Source organism: Triticum aestivum, unplaced genomic scaffold (genome assembly GCF_018294505.1).
Source record: "Triticum aestivum cultivar Chinese Spring unplaced genomic scaffold, IWGSC CS RefSeq v2.1 scaffold50792, whole genome shotgun sequence".
NCBI classification, from domain to species: domain Eukaryota; kingdom Viridiplantae; phylum Streptophyta; class Magnoliopsida; order Poales; family Poaceae; genus Triticum; species Triticum aestivum.
Genome location: NW_025225507.1, coordinates 113820 through 127302, shown reverse-complemented (window position 1 = coordinate 127302; position 13483 = coordinate 113820).

Here is a 13483-nt window from a genome sequence, read left to right as displayed (position 1 = left end):
AGTATAACCTGAGTATTCCGCATGTGCAACTGTTTTGCACCCGTTGTATTTGAACGTAGAGCCTATCACACCCGATCATCACGTGGTGTCTCAGCACGAAGAACTTTCGCAACGGTGCATACTCAGGGAGAACACTTCTTGATAATTTAGTGAGAGATCATCTTATAATGCTACCGTCAATCAAAGCAAGATAAGATGCATAAAAAGATAAACATCACATGCAATCAATATAAGTGATATGATATGGTCATCATCATCTTGTGCTTGTGATCTCCATCTCCGAAGCACCGTCATGATCACCATCGTCACCGGCGCGACACCTTGATCTCCATCGTAGCATCGTTGTCGTCTCGCCAATCTTATGCTTTCACGACTATCACTACCGTTTAGTAATAAAGTAAAGCATTACATCGCGATTGCATTGCATACAATAAAGCGACAACCATATGGCTCCTGCCAGTTGCCGATAACTTTGTTACAAAACATGATCATCTCATACAATAAAATTCAGCATCATGCCTTGACCATATCACATCACAACATGCCCTGCAAAAACAAGTTAGACGTCCTCTACTTTGTTGTTGCATGTTTTACGTGGCTGCTACGGGCTTAAGTAAGAACCAACCTCACCTACGCATCAAAACCACAACGATAGTTTGTCAAATAGACTCCGTTTTAACCTTCGCAAGGACCGGGCGTAGCCATACTTGGTTCAACTAAAGTTGGAGAGGCAGTCGCCCGCAAGCCATCTCTGTGCAAAGCACGTCGAGGGAACCGGTCTCGCGTAAGCGTACGCGTAAGGTTGGTCCGGGTCGTCTCGTCCAACAATACCGTCGAACCAAAATATGACATGCTGGTAGGCAGTATGACTTGTATCGTCCACAACTTACTTGTGTTCTACTCGTGCATATAACATCAACATCAATAACCTAGGCTCGGATGCCACTGTTGGGTTTCGTAGTAATTTCAAAAAATTTCCTACGCGCACACAGGATCATGTGATGCATAGCAACGAGGGGGAGAGTATTGTCTACGTACCCAACGCAGACCGACTGCGGAAGCGATGACACGACGTAGAGGAAGTAGTCGTACGTCTTCACGATCCAACCGATCAAGCACCGAAACTACGGCACCTCCGAGTTCGAGCACACGTTCAGCTCGATGACGATCCCCGGACTCCGATCCAGCAAAGTGTCGGGGATGAGTTCCGTCAGTACGACGGCGTGGTGACGATCTTGATGAACTACAGCAGCAGGGCTTCGCCTAAACTCCGCTACAGTATTATCGAGGAATATGGTGGCAGGGGGCACCGCACACGGCTAAGGAATCGATCACGTGGATCAACTTGTGTCAACTTGTGTGTTTAGAGGTGCCCCTGCCTCCGTATATAAAGGAGTAGAGGGGGGAGGCTGGCCGGCCATAGAGGGAGGCGCAGGAGAGTCCTACTCCCTCTGGGAGTAGGATTCCTCCCCCCAATCCTAGTCCAACTAGGATTCCTCGGAGGGGAAGGGAGAGAGGGGGGTCGGCCACCTTCTCCTAGTCCTAATAGGACTAGGGGAGGGGGAAGAGGCGCAGCCACCTTGGGCTGCCCCTTTCTCCTTTCCACTAAGGCCCATGAAGGCCCATATAGCTCCCGGGGGGTTCCGGTAACCTCCCGGTAACCCGGTAAAATCCCGATTTCACTCGGAACACTTCCGATATCCAAATATAGGCTTCCAATATATCAATCTTTACGTCTCGACCATTTCGAGACTCCTCGTCATGTCCGTGATCACATCCGGGACTCCGAACAACCTTCGGTACATCAAAATGCATAAACTCATAATATAACTGTCATCGTAACCTTAAGCGTGCGGACCCTACGGGTTCGAGAACAATGTAGACATGACCGAGACACGTCTCCGGTCAATAACCAATAGCGGGACCTGGATGCCCATATTGGCTCCTACATATTCTACGAAGATCTTTATCGGTCAGACCGCATAACGACATACGTTGTTCCCTTTGTCATCGGTATGTTACTTGCCCGAGATTTGATCGTCGGTATCCAATACCTAGTTCAATCTCGTTACCGGCAAGTCTCTTTACTCGTTCCGTAATACATCATCTCACAACTAACATATTAGTTGCAGTGCTTGCAAGGCTTTATGTGATGTGCATTACCGAGAGGGCCCAGAGATACCTCTCCAACAATCGGAGTGACAAATCCTAATCTCGAAATACGCCAACCCAACATCGACCATTGGAGACACCTGTAGTACTCCTTTATAATCACCCAGTTACGTTGTGACGTTTGGTAGTACCCAAAGTGTTCCTCCGGTAAACGGGAGTTGCATAATCTCATAGTCATAGGAACATGTATAAGTCATGAAGAAAGCAATAGCAACACACTAAACGATCGGGTGCTAAGCTAATGGAATGGGTCATGTCAATCAGATCATTCTACTAATGATGTGACCTCGTTAATCAAATAACAACTCATTGTTCATGGTTAGGAAACATAACCATCTTTGATTAACGAGCTAGTCAAGTAGAGGCATACTAGTGACACTATGTTTGTCTATGTATTCACACATGTATTATGTTTCCGGTAAATACAATTCTAGCATGAATAATAAACATTTATCATGATTATAAGGAAATAAATAATAACTTTATTATTGCCTCTAGGGCATATTTCCTTCAATATGCCATGCCGACGTTGAATGCCTAGATTTTAAGGACTTCCTCGAGGGCAACCTAGTCAAATTCGTTATTGTAGACTTTGATAACGACAAACAAGTCCTGGGTCTGATAGGCCTCGTTGTAGGCAACACCTTCGACCTCCAAAAGAATCGGTTGGTGTCCTCTCGTCAGCCTTCAATGCTGACCCTGGCAGGAGCCATGGTTCATCCTTCGTACGGTAAACTGGAGAAACCTCCATACACGTTTCATCGTTATGCATGGTAGCGGAATGTACTAGATATAGACCACATCCACTATGCTGCAATGGATGGCTACCTTTGTTTCAATATCTACAAGGGTTGGATGAAGAGCAAGAGCCAAGTGTGCGGTTCAAGCAAAGAAGTATCAGCCAAGAGGAAGAGGGACAAGGACGAAGTCGAGGACGTGGATGAGGACTCCGAGTAAGGTGGCAGTCTTATTGCTCATGATGGTTCTAGTGCAGTGTCTACCGGAATAGTTGCAAAGTTTAATTTCAGGTGTGCTTAATTTAATTTGAGGGGTGTGTTGTGTTGAGCCCCCAGCAGAACTATGTTATGTTTCTTCTCATTACTTTAACTCTTCAGTATGTACATACTAGTATTTCTTACATTTCATCTTTTAGTTGGTATAGTACTACCACTCGTTTCTTCACATTATATACGTACAATATATATGGCCAACATCATATATAGCCAGCAGTTTAGTTGTCAAAGAATTTCAGGGTGCTTAGTTTTGTCAAAGAATTCTAGGGTGCTTAGTTTTATTTGAGGGGTGGGTTGTGCACTTGTGTTGGACACCATTATTGTGACAAGACTTTTTAATAGTACTATATGCATAATTTGACGACGAGCGCTCTCTATATGTACCACATTTTTTTTAATTCCAAGTTTTGCTCCATGGCGCAATCCATCGATACTACTACTGTACAAAAGTGGAGTATATACATTTTTTAAAAGGCTAGAGGGCGGGGCAGTCTAGCTCGGTCGGTTTCACGAGAGGCGAGGGCCTTTGTGATTTGACAGCTCATTACTGTTATCAAATCGAATAGTACTGTGCTGCCCGCTGCATGCCCGACGCCTTCATTAAACTCCTCCGTTAAACCCGCATGCAAACCGACAATCCTACTCCGGCCACACGTCCGTTCATGAGCGGGCCGGAATTAAACGCAACACCGGCCGAGATTCTCCCGTCCGCCCTCAGTTTAAACAAGGCCAGACGCCGGCCAAGCTCCTACCGTCCGCCCTCTATTTACACGAGGCCAGACAGACAGCGGGCAAGAATCGCACCCCTCCGCCGCTCCCCCATCTCCTCCTTCACCATTTTCTCCACTCTTCCGATGGCTTCCGATGAGCCGTTTTCCGGCATATTACTCGGCTGGGTGGCCCGCCGAGCCCTCTGGATATGGGCGAGGCCGCTCGGTGCTAAACCAACCTTGCTTGGCCCGACGGAGCCAGTTGCCGCCCCAAGCAAGCGTGTGGTTCAACAACTCGCCAATCCAGTTCAGCTCGATGAGGAGTGGCGAGTTGCTCCATGTCGGCACGTCGGTGAGCACGCCAGTATGGGCGCCGTCGCTGCCGCGTCGTACCGTGCCACCAGTGTCTGCGGTGGCCGCGCCTCTCGTGTCTGTGGGCGCGCCTCCCGTGCCTGCGACAGCGCCATGCAGGCAGAGACAGTAGATGGGTGTGTGGAGAGCGACGAGTCGGTGGCCAGCTTCTCCGTGTCCGCCGCCATCATCAAGGAGAAGTAGAACACGGGAGGCCGCCGCCACTTGGGACCCATGAAGGCCACCGCCGAGGCGACGACTGCGAATTCAGGTGGTTTCTTTGCTGCTTCATCTCTTCCGAGGACCTTCGTCGACCCTGCAAGTGTCTGACAGACATGAGAAAGACAAAGGGATCCGCGGGCAGCCATTTAGAACTAAAATAAGTCTAGATACATCCATTTCTAGGACAAGTATTTCCGGACGGAGGGGGTATTAATTATACTTGAGAGCCGGATTGGCACCTCTTAGTTCATGTAAATGTAATGAAATCCATCATGTTTATATGAAGATCCGACTTTTTTATACGAAATCCTTCATGCTTATATGAAATCAGTCTGTGTTTGCACGATTTTCATCTGGTTGGTTAGAGTTGTAAAAATGTATGCCGCTGGCGTTTGATGTCGTCCTCCGCGGAAGGAAGCGGGAGAAAATTTGCCGGCTGCCGTTGGAGATGCTCTTTATGCTGGAAATAATAGAGTGACATCCAATCCATTTGAGTTAATTGCCTGTATGATTGTCCCTTTATAAAAAGTAATTGCATGTACAGTGTACACGTGACTTGCAGGGTGGCTACAGCTTCCTACAGAAAGTTAAAAAGAAACAAGTCCATCCTTAATCTTGTATTCTAAGTACTCTGTGGGTTCCACTATCAGTACAGTAGCGAAAGAAGTATATATTAAATAAGTAGAGTAATATATAATATAAAAATCTAAAGTTAAAAGATAGAATTCGAACTCATGTCATCGCGTTGCGAGCATCCGGCGCTAACCAGCCCAGCACATTTTTGTTGTAGACCATGCTGGAGATATATCTCCATGTCTACTCTTATACTCCATTCGTTCCTAAATATTTATCTTTTTCAGATTTCAAATGGACTACCACATACGGATGTGTATGTAGACATATTTTAGAGTGTAGATTCACTCATTTTGCTCTGTATGTCTTTTTAGGAAGGGGTCATATTTGTCCTTGATTTATTTATGAGGTATCCAGATGGCACTGCACCGCCAAGAAAAGAGGGTAACATCAAAATTATGGACTACTTTTTTGAGTATGTTGGTAAGGTCCGGTCATAGTCACTTGTTGAAATCTCTAAAAAGACAAATACTCCCTCCGTCCGGAAATACTTGTCATCAAAATGGATAAAAGGAAATGTATCTAGACGTACTTTTGTTTTAGATACATCTCTTTTTATCCATTTTGATGACAAGTATTTTCAGACGGAGGGAGTAGAAAACAGAGTTGGTGATGATGGTGTGCATGCCATCCTGCAATATAGGCCGTCGGATTTATATCTAACGGATAGGTAAGAAACTATGGCAATTTTGCAAAAATATACCCACACGTCTCTCCACGTTCGCAAATAAGGCCTTCCCTCGTTCAGCCTTTTTTCTCACAAGATAAACTACTCATACAAATGCATCTTAATGTTCCGTGCAACGCACGGGCAGCTAGCTAATTTCTTTTAAAATAGTTGCTGCCATAATTGGGTTGAAGTGATATATTTTATGTCTGCCCCGAATGATTTCAGATTCACTAGTAGTAACAAAGAAAAGGTTGCCTTGTTAATTAACAGAAAATAGGGTGAAAACTATCACATGAGGCCAGTAAAAACAAGGCACACTGGGTTCAGCGTCATCGTCACTATAGCTGTGCGCGAGAGAGAAGTCTACATATCGAGGGGGCTACCAAGCGAGGCACCGAGACACAATGTCTGAGAGAGAAACCAATTGACATATTATGATCAGATCGAGTTGTCACCCTTATGCTATCATTGTTGGGGGGGAGAGAAAGACGTATCGAGAGTGTGCGAGGTAGGCACAGAGGCACAACTAGCGAGTGTGTGTGTGTGTGTGTGTGTGTGTTTGAAAGAGGAGTAGATAGATTATTATCAAGATCGATGTGCCACCCTACTCCTTTGGTGTCGGGTAGTGTGTGTGTGTATGTTTGAGAGAGAAGCCAGTCGATAGATTAGTATCAAGATCGAGGTGTCACCCTACTCCTTCGGTGTTGGGAAGTGTGGGTGTGTGGGTGTGTGGGGGGGGGCAGTGACACTCACATATCTCTACTCTTATAAAAATACAGAGTTGGTGATGATGGTGTTCCTGCCATCCTGCAATATAGGCCATCCGATTTATATCCGACGGATAGGAAGGAAACTATGGCAATTTTGCAAAAAGATACCCACACCCCTCTCCGCATTTGCAAATAAGGCATTCCCTTGTTCATCCTTTTCTCCCACAAGATAAACTTCTCATACAAATGCATCTTGATGTTCCGTGCAACGCATGGACATCTTGCTAGTAGGTAGAAGGAGTTTGTGTGACACATATCTAGCTATATTAAGGGATAGGTAGATAGCATATGTGTGAGAGACATTATTATACTTTGAGACATTAGTGGCTGTGGGTAGGCGGAATTAAAGGGGTGGGCGTTTTAGACATAGAGAGCGTGTGTGTTTTTGTGTGAGAGACTTGTAGGACGGGGTAGAAATACGAATTTAACCCTGATGGAGGGAGAGAAATACACGAAGTGCGCGTGTGTGATTCCGATGCCCACAGGGAAATGAGATATGTATGCGTGTGAGAGAGATTGCACAATTCATTCACGTATCACTATCTAGCGATCGTGGACGTGCATCGCTTGAACATAAGTCAATATCTACTTCGTATCGTGGCCAAAGATACAATATCGATTCAATGCTATAAAGATTGGACACTCACATATCACATTTTTTTACATTTAAATAAACCTTTTCAGTTGTGCATGCCAAAGTTACAGTGATGTTTCTTCAAACAACCAATGTAGCTATCATGTACATGCACCATCGTTACTCTTGCATTCAAATTCATTAGTCTAGGATGATTTAAGTTTCTATTTTGAAGTAATATATGTAATATTCATATATGAATTCAACGGTTACGCAATTTATGAAATGGAGGCTATGTGATCATATGAGGTAACACTTTTAAGTAGCTGACTACAATATCCATTTCTTTTTGTGCGCCTCTACACTAACACATCAATGCATTATGTTTAAAGTAAATAACCAATGGCACTAAATTATCTATTTACACGAGAAATACATAGGCTGAGCGTTTGATCCCTTTTTTTGTGAACGCGCCACTACACCCGTACGATTGGCCGCACCCATGTGAACGTCCAAGTTATCAGCGCATCATCCCGAGTTATTGTCTTTTTTTCTGGGGTGGACTTCACACCAGTTATTAACTGCTGACGCGTGCCCCGTGTACACAGTCTAGCATGACCTTCCCGCTAGCACGGTCCAAAATTAGCTGAAACTGGATACGAATGATCCCACGGGCGGCAAAATCTCCCGCCTCCTTCTAAAATTTCCGCCACCTTAGTCTTTAGCATGCGAAATCCCTCTTTTGTCCTTGGTGAACAGAGACCAACAGTTACAATACCGCCCTCATCTACATGATAGGTCGGGGCTGCTTTGGTACCTTCCGGTTCCCCCCACTACACGGCACCCCCATTTCCTCTCCCCCTCCCGCAAAAACGACTAACTCCACAGCACCAGAGCATCTTACATCACGCCGTCCGTACTTCATCGCCCTTTCTCCCCTCCCCTCTCAAAACCCCAGACAGCTCATCCACCGGCGTACCATAGCCCATTCACTGCCAGCGGCGTCCACCTCGCCGGATTTGCTTCTGCGGCCGCATCTACCCCTCCCGCCTCCCCTAGAAACAAGTAGACTGCTCATCCACCACTGTACCACAGCGCATTCAGTGTCGGCCTTGTCCATGGCGCTGGATCTGCTTCGCCGGTACTCTTGTCACGTGCATCTGTAGTGGCTCATTTGTACTCCCCATTGGAGACGCTTCGTCCACACCCCCCGGAGCCGCCCCACCGACGCCACCGTCAACGGCCTCTGATCCTCTTCGCCGACACCTTCCTCAACCCTACCGGAGCCGCTTCGCCGACACCTTCCTCAACCCTACCGGAGCCGCTTCACCGACACCATTATCAACCCTACCGAAGTAGTTTCGCCTATACCATTCTCAACCCTACCGGGGCCGCTTTGCCAACTCACAAGTCCACGGCCTCAGATCCGCTTCCTCGCACCCTCATCCAACCTACCGGAGCAACTTCTGACGCCCCGTCCACGGTCGCAGATCCGCATCGTCGACACCACCCTTAACCCAACCATCGGAGCAGCTTCTGACGCCCTGTCCACGGCTGCAGATCTGCATCGTCGACACCATCCTTAACCCAACCACCGGAGCGGCTTCTGACGCCCCGTCCATGGCTGCAGATCCACGTTGTTAATGTTGGGGCACGTTGCAGAAAAATTAAAATTCTTCCTACGGTTTCACCAAGATCCATCTATGAGTTCATCTAAGCAACGAGTCATGGGAGAGATATTGCATCTACATACCACTTTGTAGATCGCGTGCGGAAGCGTTCAAAAGAACGGGGTTGAAGTAGTCGTTCTCGTCGTGATCCTATCACCGGAGATCCTAGCGCCGAACGGACGGCACCTCCGCGTTCAACACACGTACGGTCAGCGTGACGTTTCCTCCGTCTTGATCCAGCAAGGGGGAAGGAGAGGTTGATGATGATCCAGCAGCACGACGGCGTGGTGGTGGATGCAGCAGAACTCCGGCAGGGCTTCGCCAAGCTGCTGCGGGAGGAGAACGAGGTGTAGCAGGGGGAGGGAGGCGCCAAGACTTGGGTGCGGCTGACCTCCCTCCCCCCTCCTTTATATAGGCCCCCAGGGGGGGCTCCGGCCCTGGGAGATCAATCTCCCAAGGGGGGCGGCGGCCAAAGGGGGTGGAGTGCCCCCCCCTAGGGTTTCCAACCCTAGGCGCAGGGGGGCCCAAGGGGGGCGCACCAGCCCACTAGGGGATGGTTCCCCTCCCACTTCAGCCCACGGGGCCATCCGGGATAGGTGGCCCCACCCGGTGGACCCCCGGGACCCTTCCAGCTGTCCCGGTACAATACCGGGTGACCCCGAAACTTTCCCGATGGCCGAAACAGCACTTCCTATATAGTTTTCTTTACCTCCGGACCATTCCGGAACTCCTCGTGACGTCCGGGATCCCATCTGGGACTCCAAACAACATTCGGTTTGCTGCATACTCATATTCATACAACCCTAGCGTCACCGAACCTTAAGTGTGTAGACCCTACGGGTTCGGGAGACATGCAGACATGACCGAGACGGCTCTCCAGTCGATAACCAACAGAGGGATCTGGATACCCATGTTGGTTCCCACATACTCTTCGATGATCTCATCGGATGAACCACGATGTCGAGGGTTCAAGCAACCCCGTATACTATTCCCTTTGTCAGACGGTATGTTACTTGCCCGAGACTCGATCATCGGTATCCCAATACCTCGTTCAATCTCATTACCGGCAAGTCACTTTACTCGTACCATAATGCATGATCCCGTGACCAAACACTTGGTCACTTTGAGCTCATTATGATGATGCACTACCGAGTGGGCCCAGTGATACCTCTCCGTAACACGGAGTGACAAATCCCAGTCTCGATCCGTGTCAACCCAACAAACACTTTCGGAGATACCTGTAGTGCACCTTTATAGTCACCCAGTTACGTTGTGACGTTTGGTACACCCAAAGCACTCCTACGGTATCCGGGAGTTACACGATCTCATGGTCTAAGGAAGAGATACTTGACATTGGAAAAGCTCTAGCAAAACGAACTACACGATCTTGTGCTATGCTTAGGATTGGGTCTTGTCCATCACATCATTCTCCTAATGATGTGATCCCGTTGTCAATGACATCCAATGTCCATAGTCAGGAAACCATGACTATCTGTTGACCAATGAGCTAGTCAACTAGAGGCTTACTAGGGACGTATTGTGGTCTATGTATTCACACGTGTATTACGATTTCCGGATAATACAATTATAGCATGAATAAAAGACAATTATCATGAACAAGGAAATATAATAATAATCCTTTTATTATTGCCTCTAGGGCATATTTCCAACAGTCTCCCACTTGCACTAGAGTCAATAATCTAGTTACATTGTGATGAATCGAACACCCATAGAGTTCTGGTGCTGATCATGTTTTGCTCGCGGAAGAGGTTTAGTCAACGGATCTGCGACATTCAGATCCGTATGCACTTTGCAAATTTCTATGTCTCCATCTTGAACATTTTCACGGATGGAGTTGAAACGACGCTTGATGTGCCTGGTCTTCTTATGAAACCTGGGCTCCTTGGCAAGGGCAATAGCTCCAGTGTTGTCACAGAAGAGTTTGATCGGCCCCGACGCATTGGGTATGACTCCTAGGTCGGTGATGAACTCCTTCACCCATATTGCTTCATGCGCTGCCTCCGAGGCTGCCATGTACTCCACTTCACATGTAGATCCCGCCACGACGCTCTACTTGCAGCTGCACCAGCTTACTGCCCCACCATTCAACATATACACGTATCCGGTTTGTGACTTCGAGTCATCCAGATCTGTGTCGAAGCTAGCATCGACGTAACCCTTTACGACGAGCTCTTCGTCACCTCCATAAACGAGAAACATGTCATTTGTCCTTTTCAGGTACTTCAGGATATTCTTGACCACTGTCCAGTGTTCCTTGCCGGGATTACTTTGGTACCTTCCTACCAAACTTACGGCAAGGTTTACATCAGGTCTGGTACACAGCATGGCATACATAATAGATCCTATGGCTGAGGCATAGGGGATGACGCTCATCTCTTCTTTATCTTTTGCCGTGGTCGGGCATTGAGCCGAGCTCAATCTCACACCTTGCAGTACAGGCAAGAACCCTTTCTTGGACTGATCCATTTTGAACTTCTTCAAAATCTTATCAAGGTATGTGCTTTGTGAAAGACCTATGAGGCGTCTCGATCTATCCCTATAGATCTTGATGCCTAATATGTAAGCAGCTTCTCCAAGGTCCTTCATTGAAAAACACTTATTCAAGTAGGCCTTAATGCTGTCCAAGAATTCTATATCATTTCCCATCAAAAGTATGTCATCTACATATAATATGAGAAATGCTACAGAGCTCCCACTCACTTTCTTGTAAACGCAGGCTTCTCCATAAGTCTGCATAAACCCAAATGCTTTGATCATCTCATCAAAGCGAATGTTCCAACTCCGAGATGCTTGCACCAGCCCATAAATGGATCGCTGGAGCTTGCATACTTTGTTAGCAGTCTTAGGATCGACAAAACCCTCTGGCTGCATCATATACAGTTCTTCCTTAAGATGCCCGTTAAGGAATGCCGTTTTCACGTCCATCTGCCATATCTCATAATCATAGTATGCGGCAATTGCTAACATGATTCGAACGGACTTAAGCTTCGCTACAGGAGAGAAAGTCTCATCGTATTCAATCCCTTGAACTTGCCGATAACCCTTAGCGACAAGTCGAGCTTTATAGATGATGACATTACCATCCGCGTCCGTCTTCTTCTTAAAGATCCATTTGTTTTCTATCGCTCGCCGATCATCGGGCAAGTCAGTCAAAGTCCATACTTTGTTTTCATACATGGATTCTATCTCGGATTTCATGGCTTCTAGCCATTTGTTGGAATCTGGGCCCGCCATCGCTTCTTCATAGTTCGAAGGTTCACCGTTGTCTAACAACATGATTTCCAGGACAGGGTTGCCATACCACTCTGGTGTGGAACGTGTCCTTGTGGACCTACGAAGTTCAGTAGCAACTTGATCAGAAGTACCTTGATCATCATCATTAATTTCCTCTCCAGTCGGTGTAGGCACCACAGGAACGTTTTCCTGAGCTGCACTACTTTCCGGTTCAAGAGGTAGTACTTCATTGAGTTCTACTTTCCTCCCACTTACTCCTTTCGAGAGAAACTCTTTTTCCAGAAAGGATCCGTTCTTGGCAACAAAGATCTTGCCCTCGGATCTTAAGTAGAAGGTATACCCAATGGTTTCCTTAGGGTATCCTATGAAGATGCATTTTTCCGACTTGGGTTCGAGCTTTTCAGGTTGAAGTTTCTTGACATAAGCATCGCATCCCCAAACTTTTAGAAACGACAGCTTAGGTTTCTTCCCAAACCATAATTCATACGGTGTCGTCTCAACGGATTTAGACGGTGCCCTATTTAAAGTGAATGTAGCTGTCTCTAGAGCGTATCCCCAAAATGATAGCGGTAAATCGGTAAGAGACATCATAGATCGTACCATATCCAATAGAGTGCGATTACGACGTTCGGACACACCATTACGCTGAGGTGTTCCAGGCGGCGTGAGTTGTGAAACGATTCCACATTTTCTTAAGTGTGTACCAAATTCGTGACTTAAATATTCTCCTCCATGATCTGATCGTTAGAATTTTATCTTTCGGTCACGTTGATTCTCTACTTCATTCTCAAATTCTTTGAACTTTTCAAAGGTCTCAGACTTGTGTTTCATCAAGTAGACATACCCATATCTACTCAAGTCATCAGTGAGAGTGAGAACATAACGATATCCTCCGCGGGCCTCAACGCTCATTGGACCGCACACATCGGTATGTATGATTTCCAATAAGTTGGTTGCTCGCTCCATTGTTCCGGAGAACGGAGTCTTGGTCATTTTTCCCATGAGGCATGGTTCGCACGTGTCAAATGATTCATAATCGAGAGACTCTAAAAGTCCATCAGTATGGAGCTTCTTCATGCGCTTGACACCTATGTGACCAAGGCAGCAGTGCCACAAGTATGTGGGACTATCGTTATCAACTTTACATCTTTTGGTATTCACACTATGAATATGTGTAATATTACGTTCGAGATTCATTAAGAATAAACCATTGACCATTGGGGCATGACCATAAAACATATCTCTCATATAAATAGAACAACCATTATTCTCAGATTTAAATGAGTATCCATCTCGTATCAAACGAGATCCAGATACAATGTTCATGCTCAAACTTGGCACTAAATAACAATTATTGAGGTTTAAAACTAATCCCGTAGGTAAATGTAGAGGTAGCGTGCCGACGGCGATCACATCGACCTTGGAACCATTCCCGACGCGCAT